The 18,871-nt window shown below is 35.3% G+C and overlaps 1 pseudogene; it reads left to right on the top strand.

Moving 5' to 3' along the window:
* Positions 1-17,256: 17,256 nt before the first annotated feature.
* LOC128567432 (etoposide-induced protein 2.4 homolog) lies at positions 17,257-18,330 on the top strand (annotated as a pseudogene).
* Positions 18,331-18,871: the final 541 nt, after the last annotated feature.

Here is an 18,871-nt window from a genome sequence, read left to right as displayed (position 1 = left end):
AGCTAGAGATGCCTGGATTCTTCTCTCCCCAATCTCACAGCACCCATTGCAAAGAAGCTGTTACTTGGCCACCATCTCCAGAAGTGCTGGAGCAGTAACACCACTGCCCTCCCGGACTGATGGCTTGTGGCTCCACTACCAATATTCCTGATGGTACAGCACAGAGGATGGGTTAATGTGTAAAATTATAGACACTAACCATTCTAAGGTTAAAAATGAATCAATACTTTATAGTGAAAATATCTTAACATGTTTATTTCTATTACAATATTCTTTTTAATGTATGCACAAAAAGTGATACTGATGAAAGTGATACTGATGAAAGTGATAATGGTAAGTGAGTGATGAAATCTATGTTTCATTAATTTTTAAAAAAGGCTCTTTTAACAAATTTAAAATAATATTTATTGACAAAATGCATTGGTTTACAGTTGAATTAACCAATTTTTTTGGGGGGGGATGTACGTTAAACCTTTTGGTATCTTGGTTCAATAATTCTTTGTGTTTACCTCTCAGTAATAAAAATAGCTATCAATATCTCCCTGTTGTCTGTGACATACAGTCGAAATTTATTATCATTATCTGGCCCACTTTCAGTTGGTTTATCCAGAAGCAGAGACTGACATAGAATTCTTATGCAAAGAATTTACTGATGTGGTGCTTTCACACGTGTGTCTGGGAAACAAAATGGGCAGAAGAATAATCCAGGTAAGGGCCTACGCCAAGGTGAAGTCTATGTAAAGTCTGGTACAGATGTGTGTTCAGCTGATCCTGTAGGGGGCTGACTTATTGTGGTTCTGTGCTTTATCAGTGTAGTTAAGTTGAAACTATGTTTTCTATAATCTCCTTCCTTCTATAGTTTTAGGTTTATGGTTGGTTTCTAGATATAATATCCATAAAATTTGGAAAGTAGAGGTGAAGAAGTAGTTATTTTACCATGAAGGGCATGCGATGCTGTAGACAATTCCATTGTTGCTCATCTGGTAACTCACAGGCTGAGTGGGGATCAGTAGCCAGTTCCATAGCTACTCCAGGTATCTTCAGTTTCTTTAACTTGTGGACCAAATTAATGTGCTATTTCCTGGTGTTGACCTCCAGCTTCATCTACAGGTCAGCTACATCATCGTGGCTAGAATCAGTGGGAGACAGACACAGATTACAGTTTGCAACTCTTGGCTCCAATCTGCCCTTATGAATTTCAGTTTCCTTTTGCCCTTTCTCACTTTTATGTTCAATGTTTCTTCCTAACTGCCTTCTGTTGACTTTAAGCATTTCAGGCCACCACAAGATGCAGACAGAGGCAGCAGTCTTCCACAGACTTCTTCAACACCATCTCTTACAATTCCATAAGTCTAATGCCTATATAAAATTACTTATTCCACATAATTCAAATTAATCATTTGTCCTATCAAATCCTGAGTGATGCAGACCACTAGAGCCAGACTGTCATCAGAGCATTGTCTTCCAAAACAAAGGGGACAGGCTTTCTTTTTACTCCTGTCAGATACTGGCAATTGGCCACCCTACAAGACAGAAAGAGAAACCTCCTACGTATCTGTGAGCAAGGTGAGTGAGTCTCACAGATCAGGAGACAGTTTTTTCCTGAGAAAGATGTAGCAATGAGTTGTTGGAAATCAACACTAATAATAGCTAGGAGGAAAGCCCTCATAATTTTTTGTTTTGTGTAGTTTGTAGCCTCGTTTTCTGATACTTCACGTGTACTTTAAACTTTGACCATGGTCAATCCTTTGTCAATTTTCCTGAGAATCATTCCCTTTAATACTTCCTAAGCAGGTTTTCTTCTCATTGTGCCTGGAAAACTACTATACAACCTTTTAGATGATTCGCCAGTGTGCCTTCCTGAGGGCTGTCACATCTCTCTGCTCATATTGCTATTATAATAATTATCTCATTTGCATTAAAGCTGTATCTGATTTTTTACTTATGTGTTTGGGAACTTCATATTTGCTATTTATTACTCAGAGTAGATGTGATTTACCTCTTAAGTTAAAATTCCTTATACCTTGGGTACTTGAAATTAGAATTCTGGTAGTATTGTATTTTTAAATTCTTAATACTTGTATGTGCACATTAGGAAGATTCTAATTCAGCTTCGCATAAGTTATTATACTCTAATGGAGATACTTGAAGCAAGTGGAAATTAATGGCATGTGGCCCAGCACTTCCGTTGGTTTTTATTTAGTTTTTCTGAGTTTTTAAGTTACTCCTCCAAATGAAAAGTTCAACAGATGAATCACTTGAATTTCTACTTGCTCATGAAAGAATGCATGTGAGATTCACTTTTTCTCCTTTTTCTCACAAGTAGTTCTAGTTTCACTCTTATTTTCACATAACATATTTACGTAAATGCTACTAAGAGAAAGATAAGTAAAAGAGTATCTTCTAGTATTAGAAATGTATTTTAAGTAAAAACTTCTCTGATAGTTACACAAGAGTTAGAACATGGATTTAGGTAAATGGCTAGCAATCCCTGCCATACCTACTATCAAAGTCAATATCAAAGAATATCACTTTTATAAACACTTCCCTGATTCCCCTTAGTCCTTCTAAGTTGTCTCATTAATTAAATCCATCAAGTCATCTATTTCATTTTACTTTAAAAAGTTGGAATTTTTGTCTGTTTTGTTACTGAGTTCATCCTTCTCATTACAAAAGAAGTAAGATCTCTGAGGTAAGAACTGAGTGTTACTCATTTTTTTGTTTCCTCCAGTAATTACTGTAGTTATGCACTGGGGAACACACTTAATATTTTAATTTGAATGTTTTTGGTTTAGTACAAAGAAATTCTCATAAAAATGAAATCCATTAAAATCACAATTGATAGCTTTATCTTAAAGCTCAGCATGTACTTTATTAAAGTCATACTTTAGGAAATGCATTGCAGGCATGAATGAGTGATGGTATATGTGTTACAGATGGAGAAGAACAAAGCGTGTCACTTACACTTCCAGCATACTGAAGATAATACGATGAAGGGGCTCATAAATGGCTGTGCTTCTCTCTCATAAGGAGGATAAACAATTCACAAGAACAAAAGGACGGTTTTAGAATGACTGGGAAATGCAGTAGAGTTATTAGCAAGGAAGGGAGTCATTAGGACAAACAAAAGAAAAACAAATTTAAACAGTAAGAATATATCCCATGGTTGTTTTCATATTTTTATTTACTCTAAGAAAGTAGATTAGTTACAGAACTCATCTTGATATTATTAAGTATTTAAAGTAAAACTATGAGAATAAAATTTCATAAAATGAGCTTTTAAAAATGTAAATACCAGTATTAACAACTGCTGTGGGTTAAGAGGTCTCTTAATGAAGACAAGAAAGTCAGCTCCTTTCTAGTTCAGACTGATTTTCACTAAGACAGACAATGTAACTGATGGCCACATCATACTATTAAGAGATATATCCAAGAGTTTTTGAGGGCAATTTTGATATCTATGGCAAGATTATCAATCCATAAGAAATATATTCAGATGAGAGCAATGTTCTGCTGTCCTTAGAAGACGTGGGGAATGAATAGTCAATTGACAGAGTACCACAACGATAGGTCAGTTTAATGACATTGTAAACTCTTTAAAAATTTAAAAGTAAACTATCTAGAGAATTGTTCATGCTGATCCCATTTAAATCTTGAAATGCAGACATAATACAGAAGCCTGAGATGAAACTCTATACTGTTAAAGCACTTTGTTTATTTCAAATCCAATCATTGTATTGGGAGACTTATTGGATTCTTTTACTACCCTAGAATTCAATTGCATTTAATATCCTTTGAAACAAGAACACTTTTAAAAGTTTCATGTTATAGTGTTTACCTGTAGTAGAATTTGTTGTTCACTGGATTTGATCTTCATTTCCGTAAAGTGTTAAGAATATAATTCTCACATGCATTGTCAAACTTATCATTACCTGCACACAAATAAATTGCCTACATACTATAAATTTCACAGAATATGTCTGTAAAATGTTAAGAACCATGCCCATTAATTCAAATGGTATACGAATGGTTTAGCCAGGTCCCACTATGATAGGATTATACATTTTCAATCTCATTTACATGAGCACAACAAGGTCTACAGAATGTTTAGAGCTAAAGATCATAATCACTATTTCTGACAATAACTAAGGTATTTGAGTAGAATCTGTTTCCACCCAGAAAATACATATGTAATGTGCCAAAATAATTCTAAATTTGCAAGTGAATCAAAGGTTTAACTTAATGTAATAATATCCTGAGATAATAACTGAGGTTTATTTCTTTTAGAAACCAAAATTTTCTTATCATAAGGCTATTTGCCCTGGGAATCAGTGGCATTAATTATTTCTGGGAAAGTATTGATGCAGAATAAAACAAAAAAAGGCAATTGAATATCTAAATATATATTTTATACTTAGAGTTGATGGGCTTAGTGGAGATTCTCTATGGAAAATACTAAAATTTGTATACATGCAGGGATTTCGAGATCCACAAAATTAAAAGATTTAAAGACCTCAGAACAGAGGGATTATGCCTGAACCACATCAAGATTAAAATATATGACTTGTATAAGAGCTCAGTAGGGAAGATCCAACTCCAACTGACCAGTAATTACAGAGGAAGCAAGAAAGGGAGAGTTGAGAACACCCCTGTCTATCTAGAAATCTAGCACTCAAAAAACTAGAAGTTTTCTCATTTTGGCAAATCTAGCTCTAAGATACATTTGTATTTTGAAATACTCCACTACAAAACCCTAAGCAATGGTGGTGCAGTGGCTCACGCCTATAATCCTAGCACTCTAGGAGGCCAACATGGGAGTTTGGGGAACAATTTGGACAATCTCATTAGAGAACAGCCTGAGCAACAGCAAGACCCCGTCTCAAAACAAACAAACAACAGCAACAACAAAAAAACAACAACTGGGCGTTGAAGTGGGCACCTCTAGTTCCAACTGCTTAGGAGGCTGAGGCAAGAGGATCACATGAGCCTAAGAGTTTGAGGTTGCTGTCAGCTATGATGCCACAGCATTCTACTGAGGGTGACAAAGTGAGACTCTGTCTCAAAAAAAAAGAAAGAAAGAAAGAAAGAAAGAAAGAAAGAAAGAAAGAAAGAAAGAAAGAAAGAAAGAAAGAAAGAAAGAAAGAAAGAAAGAAAGAATCCTAAGCACTAAAAATGTTTTTGATTTGCTCAATAGAAGAAAATCAACCCTATGGTGGGCATAATTAAGCCCAAATTGATTGATAAAATGTCCCTTGTATTTATTCAGTTTTATACTGCATTACTAAATATATCCTTTTGAATAACTTTGCTCCTGTATAATAATAGAAAATATAAAAATCATTGTTTTAAAGATACTGTATGAACATTTCATAAGCCAAGAAAATAAAGTACATCTGATCGATTATTAGTATTTTAACAGCTAATTGGAAAACAATCTAATCTGTTCTGTTCGGCAATTAATTTTAGGTAGAAATAATGTTAATGAGAAACCAGATATAAAATCGTCATTTTTTACAAGTTGCCAATATATTCATAGTTGAAAATTATTGGGGGGAAGTAGCATCCCAGTATGATGGGATGTTGGATGCATCACTTATCTGGGTCTTTTGTGTATAAAATGAGAGTGTAGATAATATTGCTAAAGTTTCATTTAATTTTACCAACATTTAGATACTGTTATGTTCTGTAAGAATTGATGCCTAAAATGAATCTCTGAAGGATGAATTAAAAAGAACAACAAGGATTTTAGAGAAGGGAAAGTGAGTTTGGAAAAAATAAAAGAGCAGATGTAAACGTGGGAAGAGAATGCATGGAATGTACTAGATAGTGCAAGCAGTGCAGAATGCCTAGAATGTTAAGATAAAAAGCTAGAAAGGAAGAAAAGCTACAACATACAGGTTCATGGATGGCAATTTGAATTTAAACAGGTTTATATGTCCACACACTTTAGCTTTGACCAGCCGGCACTTAAACATTGTGAAGTAGGTCGGATTGGTGAATTGATTCCTGGCTCCATAGTTTACATATATGAAAAAGGACAGATTTAGAGTTGATACATTTTATAGTTGTTTTCTTCCATTTAGATTTTTCTCCACATTTTTATGATTATATAACTTATCAAAAATAAGTTGATAAAATGCGCTATTTTCACATTTATTAAAATATATATAAAATATTAACCTTGAAAAGATAAAATAAAGCCAAGTATTTAAAAAAGTACTTTTTAAAATTTTGTACTAAAGTATTCAAAGATCTCTTTGTTTTCACTATGCCATTAGCAATGGAATATTTTTCTATAATTTTGAAAATTTTGGTTTAATATTTGTGATAGAGAGATAATGTCCCTTTACCTCACAGGGGCAAACTTAATGCATTTTTAATAGATGCCTACCCACAGCCACTGGCTACAGTAAAGGTCAGGAAATAGAAACTGTTGTCTTTCTGCAAAAGCAAAAAAATTACCTCCTCTAAGTTCAGCAACCCTTTTGTGCTTTTTCCTGTGAGTTAGGTTATGAAAATTCATGAGCTACACAATATTTTCATAGTCACTTTAGATCATATGAAAAAATTTTATAAAGATTTTACTTCTTAAAGGTCTTATTTGTATAACATTTAGCATATTCATAGTTAACGGTTAATCATTTCCATGTTTACCACTGAATTATGCATATATCATCTGTAATGAATAAATCAAATGAAGAAATGATTGCCAGTTTGCATATTAGGAATAAGTTTAAGATGTATTTTCTTTTTAATTAAAGAGTGAGTAGGAAGAGAAGTTCTATGATTTTCTTCCTACATCTCCATGCGGAGTCTGTAGATGCCTTAGAGTGTGTATAATCTACTTTGGAACACATTTCTTCATCTAATTCGTTTTGAAGAAAACCTCAAAAAATTACACAGACTGGGTTCCAACTATTAATCACATTATTGTTATAAGAAGTTTCCAAATTACCAATGATTTCTAATTTAACATTAAGAGCATAATGTTTATCTGAAAAGATTAAATTCTGAAAGAAATTTTATGACAAGCCTTTTTTTCTCTAAGCTTAGATAATAATGCAATTTTTTGTAAAGCATAATTTGAAGTTTTACATGTTCAGCTATCATTAATTAGTATAAGTTGCTTAGAGGATGTTTTGGGAGAGGAAAAGAAACAGGAAAGGCCTCCCGCGGAGCATAATAATCAGAAGTTCTTACATGGAGATTTTTAGCCTTCATATTTTTACAGAGGAAAAAGCACAGGCTTTAGTGAATATTGATTGCCTGTTGGGTAGGGAAGGTGGGAGTGAGGAAGAGAACAGTGAACTTGAGAAAATTCAAGGTTTGGGACATTTGATTAAGAAGTAGAATTAAAGATCCAGTAAAGGAAATAAATTGTGCAGATGACTGTGAAAAGAAAACGATTGTCTTTGTGTTATGGGTCATAAATTCATTCTTTTTCTTACAAAAGACATAATTGACACTTCCAACATTATGGATCAAAAGTACAGTAATTAATCTACAGCTAGGATTGGGATAACATTGTTTTCTATTAAATGTTATTGGGAGTATTCCTTACAGAATGGTTTTCTGGACTTAAAGAAAATCCATCCTGAGGCAATAGCTTCCCTCTTAGGAATTGATCTATTTTTCACCTTCATAAAATGTTCAGCTGCATTGAACTTTTTAGTTTTTCATAAAGTGAAAGGCATGAAGTTAGAAAGAAAAGATTTCTTAATGAGAAGAAGGAAGAAGGCAGCAGAAGAAACACTAAACAGAAGCCATATGTGATGGTGATGTTGTGATTTCAGGTTTTAGCCCTCTTTATTTTTTTATTTTATTTTATTTTATTATTTTGTTTTATTTTATTTTTTTCTAGCCCTCTTTAATGCATTTCTCCCCAACAGGATTATCTCCTTCCTCAAATCTTCTTTACTCTCTCCCACCTTCCTTTCCTTACTCAGTAAGACACCTTGTTCGTCTCTTAAAGCAAAATCTTCTCACTTTTGTCCAGGAGAATGTCGTGCTTTATTATTTTTGTGATTATTATCATTGTAGTTGTTGTTGCTATTATGTGAAATTGAGCTATATAATTTCCTTGAACTTCAGGCTTTTCTTCTGTAAAATGAGAATTCATGATCATTCTCTTGGCTATAATTTCCTTGTGTAGTAGAACCAGGTAGTGTATCTCTTTCTACTGGAAGTATCAAACCTTGTACAGTAACAATTCAACAAATACTTGTATTTTCTGAGTAACAGACTGACACCTATTCCCCAAAATGTTCATTATTTCTTAAACTAATATGTGTGAAATAATTTTTACCAAGTAAATCAATATTAAATATATTTATTTATTCATTTATTTATCTTTAAATATATTTTTATAAATTAAGTCACAAAGGAATTTAGTTATTTCCATGTTATATAAATTTCATTAAACACAAGATTCAAGGCAAAATTGTATGATAAGCATAAGAGCAGCTCTTATTATGAACCAGGCATTGCACATATTGTACATTTTCACTCAGTTATTCTACAATTTTTGCCCTAGTTGGACAATAGAATTTTAATTGCATTTATCACATATATGCACTCCTTCCCAAACAACTATATATACAAACCTATACATGCATATATAATATCAAGACATTTTTAGTTCCCTTTATGCAGTAAAATTGGCAAAAGAGTTTGTTGATATTGATGTGTAAATCCACACTTGTATTAAGGACTATAATAGCTCAATGTACATATGTAAAAGCTGTGAGTTTCCGCATCTTTCCCCAGGTTTTTTCCACCAAAGAACCGATGGTGACTTGGTGTAACTAAGGAGCACAGCCCAGTATAACCCAGTACATGTCTCATGTTGTTCTTGACTCATGTTAAGATGTTCACTTTTTGCTTCTAGTGCCTTTTCTTTCTTTCTTTTTAGAAGTTAGTTCTCATTATTTACATTAATCTAGGGAGTTATGAAAAATTTTCACTCTGACCTTAGCTTTTAAAATCCAGGGTTTCTTGAGAAATGAGAGAAGGGACAGTGAAAGAATCATTCAAACATCTTTGTCAGGGAGACTCTGTGTTTGAATTCTGAACTCAAAATGGCTTCCCCATGGAGCAGCAGAACCCATAACATAGCATATTTTGTGCTGTACTATTAAATTGTACCCTGTCCTCAAGGCTTTGGGGACAGATCATCAGTAGAATCATGTCGTTATGATTGCTGAAGATCAATTTCTGTTAGCCACCAATGCCATGTAATCCTGTGTCCTACAATTAAATTATTTAAAATAGATCTTTCCAGAAATCTGCTTCTTATCTGCCTTTCCTTATCTCACTTGCACATTTGCCACTTTTTCCATTGTTATTCTTACCTCAAGATGCTCACTTAGATTGCTATTAGATTTTATACACTTTCTGTATTATTAATGTAGCATTTAATTAGGTTTTATTCCATAGTCTTTGCTTTCTGATATTCTAGAACACATACTCAAGCAATTTCTTAAAGAGAATTTCTTCCTAACACCTGCTAGATATCAAAACTTTAAGAGGACAGTCACTTAGAAAATGGTTGGCCCTATGTTTCTTTGTATTCTCTGGCAAAATAATTTCCCTTTGACATATTGCTATGAGTAAGTCATCTTCTAGGCCATAGGCCAGCTATAATTTTTCTGTTCTCTGCAATGTCCTATTGTAATGTCATTCAGACCCAGCAGATAGTAGGTAGGACATTCAGGGAAATGCCCTGAATAACTTTCAGTGCTACAGATTTCCACTGTGGCTCAAGACAAACTGGCATCCTACTCAAGAAAGGCAGAGGCTTCTTGGTGTAGGGGGGCCCTGATGCAGAATACTTAATATCTGAAAGTGTTTTTGCTGAGACAATAACATGAGCTCAAGATATGTCTTTCACATTGAGTATGTCACAATGCCTCTCCTTTTTTTTTTTTTTTTTGCATCTATAATATCTATAAGACACAGGAATATCAATGATAAATGGCAATAAAAAAAGAATGACTAAGCAATTGAGTGTATTGAATATTCATCTCCCAAAGCCCCTAAGCTAATTATTTAGTCTCAGGCCATTCATGTTCAGTTGCCTGTCTCTCACAGTAAATTTCATCACCCAGATATATTGCTTCCTATTTGTCAAAATGAGTATAAGAAACAGTAGCAGTAAATTTCCAAGGATGACATAGTCATATTTTTTTCTTAAAAAAAAAATAAAGAAACCTAAGTATCCTCCCAAATGAATATATTATTTATTTATCAACATAGGTACTGTCTATCCATTCATTTGCTTAAATAACACAAAGGCTTTTGGAGAGAAACTAATTAACATTCTGCTGAGTACTAGGGATAGAGAGGTAAACAAGCTAGAGTCTCATTTCTGAGGGAAGGATTATAGTCTTATAGTTAAATCAGAAAAAAAAAATTCAACAATTATAATGGGAAGACCAGTGACAGCATCTTGCCCAAGAGTGCCTCAGCTCAGCATAAGAGGAGCTTGAATTAGGTAGGCAGGTAACACTGAAATTTCAGCTTGAAGGAGAAAGTGAATAATTAAGTGAGCAGAGGGGAGTATCAGGGCTCTATTCACATGCAGCATCCTACAACCATATAGTGAAAGTAGCATATTCTGGGGCTACATGTTAAAGGTGAAGTAGTGGTGGGAGGACATGTAGTCAGCAAAGAGCCAACCCTTGTATGACATTTGAAGAAACTTCTATTTTGAGTGATGCTCAAAAGGTGGCTGACTAAAAGCTTATAGTGTTCTCCCCCACAAAAAAATCCCAAACAATGAATGAACAATTACATTTCAACCGAAAATACCTAAAGGAGAACACCAGAGAGCAGAAGAGCAGCAGCAGAAATTCTGTAGAGCACAGAAACTCAGGATGGCCACAAAAGAAAGGAAGGAAATAACTTGTCTATGCTACCCAATCTCCAAGCTGAGATCAGGTCAGAACCAGGAAGGATTTATTTCTGCAGGGGAAAGGTAAGGAAGAGACCCCCCAGCAATCCACTATTACTGTAACACTTACAGTCTAGATTACTGGAGATTCCCGCAATTCTCACACATAAACTCTGATCCCAGTTTACAAAGCTTTCTGGGGTCTGCATGATGAGCTATCTCCAGGGAAGGAGCCAATGTTGTGCCCCATGGCCCATGGTGTTACTTCTCTGCACCATCATGGAACCAGAGCCATTGCTGGAGACCTGCTCTGGGTGGTGAGTGACTATCCGCATTGCATCCTTCCATCCCTGAGGCCCAGCCACAGCTGCATCATACCTACCCAGCAGCATACTATCTCCAAACAGAGATGCTCTGTACTTATCCCCTAGAGTTAAGCTACTGCAGACCTGCTCCATTGTCCATATCTGAGTTACTGTTCCTCCGCTCCTTAGAGTTGAGTTGAAGTGGTGCCCTGCCCCTGAGCACTGGGAGACCCAAACTACTAGAGCAATAGTGTCCTTAATCTCAAAGCAGACACAAAATTTCACCCCTTGAGGACCTCAGATTTCCCTCCTTAGTACTGGAGAAGTCATGCTAGTGGCATAGCTGAGGCAGTGTCATAACCCCATGGACTTTAGGTCTCTGCCTTTATAAGCAGTCATGCCGTCTCTCTCATACCATAGGTAAGGCAGCACCTCACCTCTCCTGAGCTAGGAGCACCTAATATACTAAAGATATTGCACCTTCAAATAAAAAGGATCATAATAGACTATTTATTATGAACAATTACATTCAATATTTCCTGGTAACCTACAGGAAATAAATAAATTCCTGTAAAAATATGCATACCAATACTGTGAATCAGGAATAAATAAAAAGTTTAAACAGACCAATAATGAATAGATTGAAGAAGTAATTAAAATCTTATAGGAAAATCTAAACACCAGATGGCTTCACTACTGAATTAAACCAAATATTACAAAAAAAGAATACCAATAATTTTTAAACTCTTCCAAAAAATACATCTACATAGAGGAATTTTAAATATATTTACTAAAGCCAGCATCATCTTGATACCTAAACCAGACAAACACATAAAAAAAAAAAAAGAAAAGAAAACTACAGATGAAACTTGATGGAAAATTTTTCAATAAAATATTAGAACATCAACTCTAACAACAAATCAAAAACATTATAAATCATGACTCAGTGTAATTTTTCTTGGTAGGCAAACCCAGCTTAACATATACAAGTCAATCTATGTGATGCATTTCATTAATACAATGAAAGATAAAATGGTGTGTTCATCTCAATTGATGTGCAGAAAGCATTCAACAAGCTCCAACATTCTTTCTTAATAAGAACTCTCAACAGTTGAAATATAGCAGAAAAGTTATTTAACATAATACAAGCCATTTATCAAAAACACAATTAACTTTATAATTGATGGTGAAAAATGGAAAACTGTTTCAATAAAAGACAAGAAGGCCACTCCCATCACTTTAATCAGCATACAACTGGAAGTACTAGCAAAAGGAATCAGATAAGAAAAAGAAGTTAAAGGCATCCAAATCAGAAAGGAAGATGTAAAATTATTTCTATTTGCCTGATGGTTTGATCCTATATGTTAAAACTCCCAATGATTTTGCATAAAATAAAGCCTGCTGGATCAATTAAATGAATTTAGTAAAGTTTCCATATATAAAAGCAACATACAAAAATCAGTACAACTTTTATACTCAAATAATGAGCTAATTGAGAAAGAATCAGAAAACAATCCCCTTTATAATAGCATTTAAAAAGATACCTACCAATACATTTAAACAAGGAAGTGAAAGATTTTTATAGTAAAAACAACAAAACATTTATAAAAGAAATTTAAAAAGACACAAATAAATAAAAAGATATTCCATATTTATGGATTGGAAGAATAAATATTGTCAAAATGTCAGTTCTACTCTCAATCAATATGCAGATTCAATGCAATCTCTGCCAAAATTTCAATAAAATGCTTTACAGAAATTTAAAAGAAATCCTAAAATTTGTGTGAAAACTTAAAAATACCAAATAGCCAAAACAATTCTGAGAAGGAAAAAACAAAGTTAGAGCCATCACATTTCCTGATTTAAAATTATATTACAAAGCTATTATAATCAAAACAGTATGGTACTGGAATGAAAACAGATACATAGGCCAGTGGAACAAAATAGGGAGACCAGAAATAAATCCACACATTGATGATCAACTACCATTTGAAAAAGACACAAAGAATGTACAATGGGGAAAGAATACTCCCCTCAATAGCATTAAAAGAACTGGATTTCCACACATAAGAAAATACAAAAAGATCAACTCAAATGGATAAAAGGCCTAAATATGAGGCCAGAAACTATAAAATTCCGAGAAAAGAACATAGGGACAATCTCCTATATATTGGCTTTGTTAATGATTTTCTGGATATCATGCTAATAGCTCTGTCCATAAAAGCTAAAATAAATTGGACTCACCACAGCAAAGGAAATAGTTAATGAAAAGAAGTGGAAGCCTAGAAGTTAGGAAAAAGTATTTTCAAACTATATACCTGAATAGGGATTAATAATCAAATTAATAAAGAAGTCATTCATGAAATAATGGAAAACAAAATACCTCCACTAAAAAAGATGAGCAAAATACCTAAATAGACCTTTCTCCAAGGAAGCTATAAAAATGGTCAATAGATATAGGAAAATGTTCTCAGCATCATTAATTATCAGGCAATGAAAATTAAATCACCTTTGATATACTATGTGCCATCTCACACCCGGTCAAATGATTATTATCAAAAATTTAAAAGATAGCAAATGTTGGTGAGAACATGGAGAAAAGGAAACTCTGTACACAGTTGGAATGTAGACTGGTACAGCCTTATGGAACAAAGTATAGAGGTTTCTAAAGAAATTAAAAATGGAACTACCATACGACCCAGCAATTCCTTTTCTAAGCATATACCCAAAGGAAATGAAATCACTACCTCACAAAGATATCTGCACTCCCATATTTATTGCAACACGATTCACAATAGCCAAGATATGGAAATAATCTGTTTGTTGACGGATGAATGGATAAAGAAATTGTGATACATATAACAAAAGGATATTGCTCATCTCTAAAACTATGAATATTGCCATTTATCACAATAGCAAGAGCCTGGAAGACATTATGATAAATGCAGCAAGTCTGACACACACACAAAATTATTGCACTATCTATTGCAATATCTTATATGTGGAATCAAATCTATGGAGATAAAGAAGAAAACAGTGATTACCAGGGGAAGGGCATGATTACCATAGGGAAGGAAGGGGGAGGAGATAAGGCAATGGGGGTCAGATGACACAACGTAGCAGATGTATATGATGAATAAAACTGGAGATACAATGCACAGCATGAGGACTGGCAATACACTGTACTGCATGTGGGATTCACACGAAATGAGGAGATTGCAGTTGCTCTTGGCACACAAATAAAAAATGGCTAATTATCAGATGATGGATACATTAAATTGTTTGAATAAAGTAATCTTTTTGCAGTCTATATGTCTATTACATTATGCTGCATATTTTAAATATACACAATAATTTTGTAAAAGAAACTTCTATTTTATTCTGAAGAAAGAATTTATCTCTTGAAGCATGTTAAGCAGTGGAGTCATAATCATGATTAGGATTATGGTTTTAGTTAGATCTTTGCTCTAATAACCTCCTTGCCAATTTAAGTACTCTTCTTCATACTAATCAACTGGGTGTCTCCTAATCGTAACGGTCCTACCTCTTATCAATCTGCCTGAGACATTTTTGAGTAAATTCAATTAAAATAATTACTTAAGGCATAATATGTGCACATTGCTGTGAGAAACTACAGAGTTAAAAGATAAATATGGATATTTTCCCATCTCAAGAAGTTTTTATTTAAATTGTAAATGTATTTAAATTAGTAAATTATAAATATGTTTAATACAAGCAAGATGAAAAGATAATGTTCGCAAGAGATTAAAAAGATCAAGAGATAATATCTGTCTAAGACAGGAGAGGTTTGTGAAAGGCTTCTAAAAGAAAATTATCAGAAGAAAGAAGAAAATGAATAGAATTTCAATTAGTGGAATGACAAAAGGATGAAATTTCTCCTAAATGGTTTTTATTTAGGTCTACTGGCAATATCATGTAACACTTTTTTCTTCTTTAGAAAACTTTAAAAATTAATGAATTGTGACACATTTTGTAAAGAGCCTAAGTGGTTATGTCCTTCCCTATGACCTATTTTTGCATTATATAGTGACAAAACTCAACATAACTAAACCTCTCCCTTAATTTGTTAAAGCAGATGTTGTTTTCCTCCTTGTCTGCCCCAAGTACTGTTCCAGGTCTTAGAAATATAATAGTAATTATATTAGTAATTTGATACATGGAAAGGTGCATATAAATCGTAAAAGAGAGCATTATTCCACAGTTTTTGCATGTTTACCATGTAGATCATATTATGGACCAAAATATAATCCTTTGGTTCCTTCCTTGCCAATACTCTGTTATTGAAGTGTATTTTGAATAGTTTACATCTGAAATAATACTTCAGCAATGAAAAAAAAGCCACCAAGTGAAAACTTGCAAGTATAGTGATTGAGGCAAAGAAAACAGCAAATGCCAAGACTCTGGGGCAAAAAAAAGTAAAAAAACAAAACTTCATTTAAGGCACAGAATTAATGTCAAAGTAGCTGTAGTCTAACACAGAAAAGTAGCATAAGATGATGTAGAGGGTTACACAGCAGAAAAACCATTTATAGTTCTATGAGTTACACAAAACAATCTAGATTTCTCTTCTTCCAACAGGAAGCCTGTTTAAAAGATGCAAATAAAAGGAGATATCATTAATTTTTAAAACAGTTATTTCATTAAGAAGTTCATTCAGAAGGTATATGGGGACTGAATTATGAAGGTAGGTATAGAAGTACAGAGCTTAGTAATGAAATTATACACACACACACACAAATGATGTGACATGAATTATGGTAGCAGCAGTAGAGGTTGTGAGGAACGATGGGGTTTACTAGATTCAACCAAAATACAAGGAAATAAAGCCAAGTTATGGGACATATTAATTAAGCAAGGCATATTAAGAAAAGAAATAGAGAGTAATTTCTAGGTTGATGCAACTTAGTGACTTACGGAAACATTCACTGAGGTGGAGAACGCCTTAGAAAAATTTTAGTAAGAATTAAGGATATGTTTAAAAACATGGTTCTCGTTTTGTTATTTATGTTTGAGGTTTTTTTTTTTTTTTTACATGGCCAATGAGCAAGATATATAAATCTAAGTTTAAAAGGAAAAATTTAGATAGATGTGCTTTAGATTTGGGGAGTGTGCTAGATATTTCAAACTGTGCGATGGAGTGAAATGCTCAAAGAAAGAACGCAGAAAGGAAGATCAGGGAAAGGCAAACTTTGTGACTTGGCAGTGGACGAGTACAAACTAACAAGACAGATTCGGAAGGAATAGACAGAAAGCTGAGCCACTAAGATATCACAAAAAACAAGTGAAACAATCTCTGTCAGACTCAATGTCAGAAAGACTTTGATAAGACAAAAAGGTTGAGCATTGACCACAGGATTTGACATGGTAGAGGTTTTTGGTGTGGAATGACTTTCCGCTTTTTGTGATCTATAATTTCTTTATTTATGGATTGGGTTATCATTAAAGAGGAATTTATTCATAACCCATGGACTTCTTTTTAAGGAGATATTTAGAAACTTCAGGATTTATTGCTGCTTGGATTGCATTCAGTAGGAAAAGGGCCAGGTCCTTACCTAAGAAAATAAACAAACATACTGGGAGGGTGATCCTGAATAGTGTGTCTCTATTCGTAGCTTTTTAGCATCTTAGAAAGACAGTTACACTGGTGGACTGCAGTGTTTCTGACTTAATACCTTTTATAGGCATGATTATGAATTTTGACAGAGAAACATCAGTACAAATTTATTTTCACACCCCTTAGTATACACGAACGGCTACTGTCATCTTTATCCTGTATAGAAATGGAAGATCCCATTTCTACCTCACCTTTTTCACCAAACGTAGTTAAGCTATAGTTTAACAAAATTGTCATGAAGACGGTGATACAACACAAGAGATAAAAAATAAATATGGAGACAGAAAGTGTGCAATAGGACCAGTGGGCGCAGCGCCCCCAGCCCTGGGAGCACCAAGGCGGAGCGGGGGATGGGAGCACGACCTGATGAGATGTGGGGGTGCTTCTCTCTCCTTTGTGTAGTTGATAGTTTGGGTGGTGACGAGATGGTTAACAGTGTCAAAACCTTTCTCCAGGACCTTACCAGGGGAATGGACTCCATGTGGGGTACTTGCACCATCTCAAAGTTAGATGCTTGTTGAATCCAGCCAAAGAGGAGAAGCGCCAGAGAAGGGCGAGCAGCATCCTGGTCCTGAGGAGAGCCCAGGGCCCAGAGCGCAAGCAAGAGTGAGCTGCGTATTGCTGGTAGAATTTTCCAGGGTTGTGCTTGGAATGGTGGAGTAGTCTGCTTTAGTCTCCTCTTACTTTATCGAGTGTTTATTCCTGTGCTTCAGTCAGCAACAGCCCCAGTTATCAGTGATCCATCACTACATGGAGCTGTTCGGTCACGGCTGCAAGTTTTCCTTGCATTGGTTTTCAGCTCTCTCTGGATGCTCCCGTTAGTGCTTCTCAGAGTCGTGAATTCCATCTGGTTTCAGGACATAGCTGCCCGGCCTGGGCGGTGTCAGGTAGGAGGCCCCATCCATTCCCTGGTGTCAGCAGAATGGCCGCTGACGTGCTCCTCGGCCTTTTGTTGCAGGCTCCTTTCTGTATCCAGGGAATGTTCCTAAACCTCCTTTCTATCCATCTTGTTGGTCAGCTGGTTAGTCTCCTTCATATGTCCCTTCTGGACTCACTGTATTGCTTAGAATATCCTTTGTTCAACAGAGGAATGGAAATGCAGCAATGGTTGTCGAACATGGAAAGGAACTGGCCTCGCTATCTAGAGTTGGGTTTGCCTTGGGCTTTTCTCAGGGCAATGCTGTCCTCACACATCATAAGTGGCTGCCTCTTCTCTGCCCTCTTTCCTTTATTCATTATCAGCACCAGTGAAGCAAAGACCCCTGAAGAGCGTACTTCGTCCATTTGGGACTCTTTTCCTTGGTGATCTTCTTAAGCAACAGACTCTTCCCCCAAACAGGGTACCTATAGTCTGCCCTGAGCAGTTCAACCTCTGCAGAGAAGTTCCCTTCACCACATCCGTCTCCTGCCAAACGGAAGGCTGCTGCAGGCCACGGAGCTGCCTGCCACACAAAGGGGATGGGTGGGAGTTAAGGGAGGCTGCCAAGGGCCCTGCATAGTCACTTCTCTCTAGAGTTGGAAGGTTTGTCTCTGGTGTACAAAAGGCAGAATCTCCTGACACCAGTGTGTGGATTCTTAACACCATGGGAGTCTGAAAGGACCACAGGTTTTTCTGTAACTGGTTTCTGGCCTTTGCCATCCCCTGTGCCTGGGTTTTGTTTTCTCCCTGTGCCATTTACCCTACCACCTTTCCTGCCTTCCAACACCCTTGGATGAATGGGTTTTGTAATTCTAGCTGCTGTATTTTGTGGATTTGTTATTTTTGTGGTTTTTCTGTGAAGCGCATACATTGGATGTGGGAGATAAAGGAGGATCTTAGTTGCTTCTGGTCACTCCATTTATAGACATCGCTGTCTTGTTTCTTGTAACTCAAGTTAGGATTTGGTCTCTCTTGCTCTACTGCAAAACAAAGAAAGGAAAGAAGGGAAGGGAAAGGAAAGGAAGGAAAGAGAAGAGAAGGGAGAGGAAGGGACAGGAAGAGAGGGGAGAGGAAGGGAAGGGAAAGGAAGAGAAAAATGAGCCTGAAGAGATGAAGGGATG

Source organism: Nycticebus coucang, chromosome 16 (genome assembly GCF_027406575.1).
Source record: "Nycticebus coucang isolate mNycCou1 chromosome 16, mNycCou1.pri, whole genome shotgun sequence".
In the NCBI taxonomy this organism is placed as follows: domain Eukaryota; kingdom Metazoa; phylum Chordata; class Mammalia; order Primates; family Lorisidae; genus Nycticebus; species Nycticebus coucang.
Note: the sequence above shows the minus strand (reverse complement) of the source record. Positions and strands in the feature narration are given on the sequence as shown.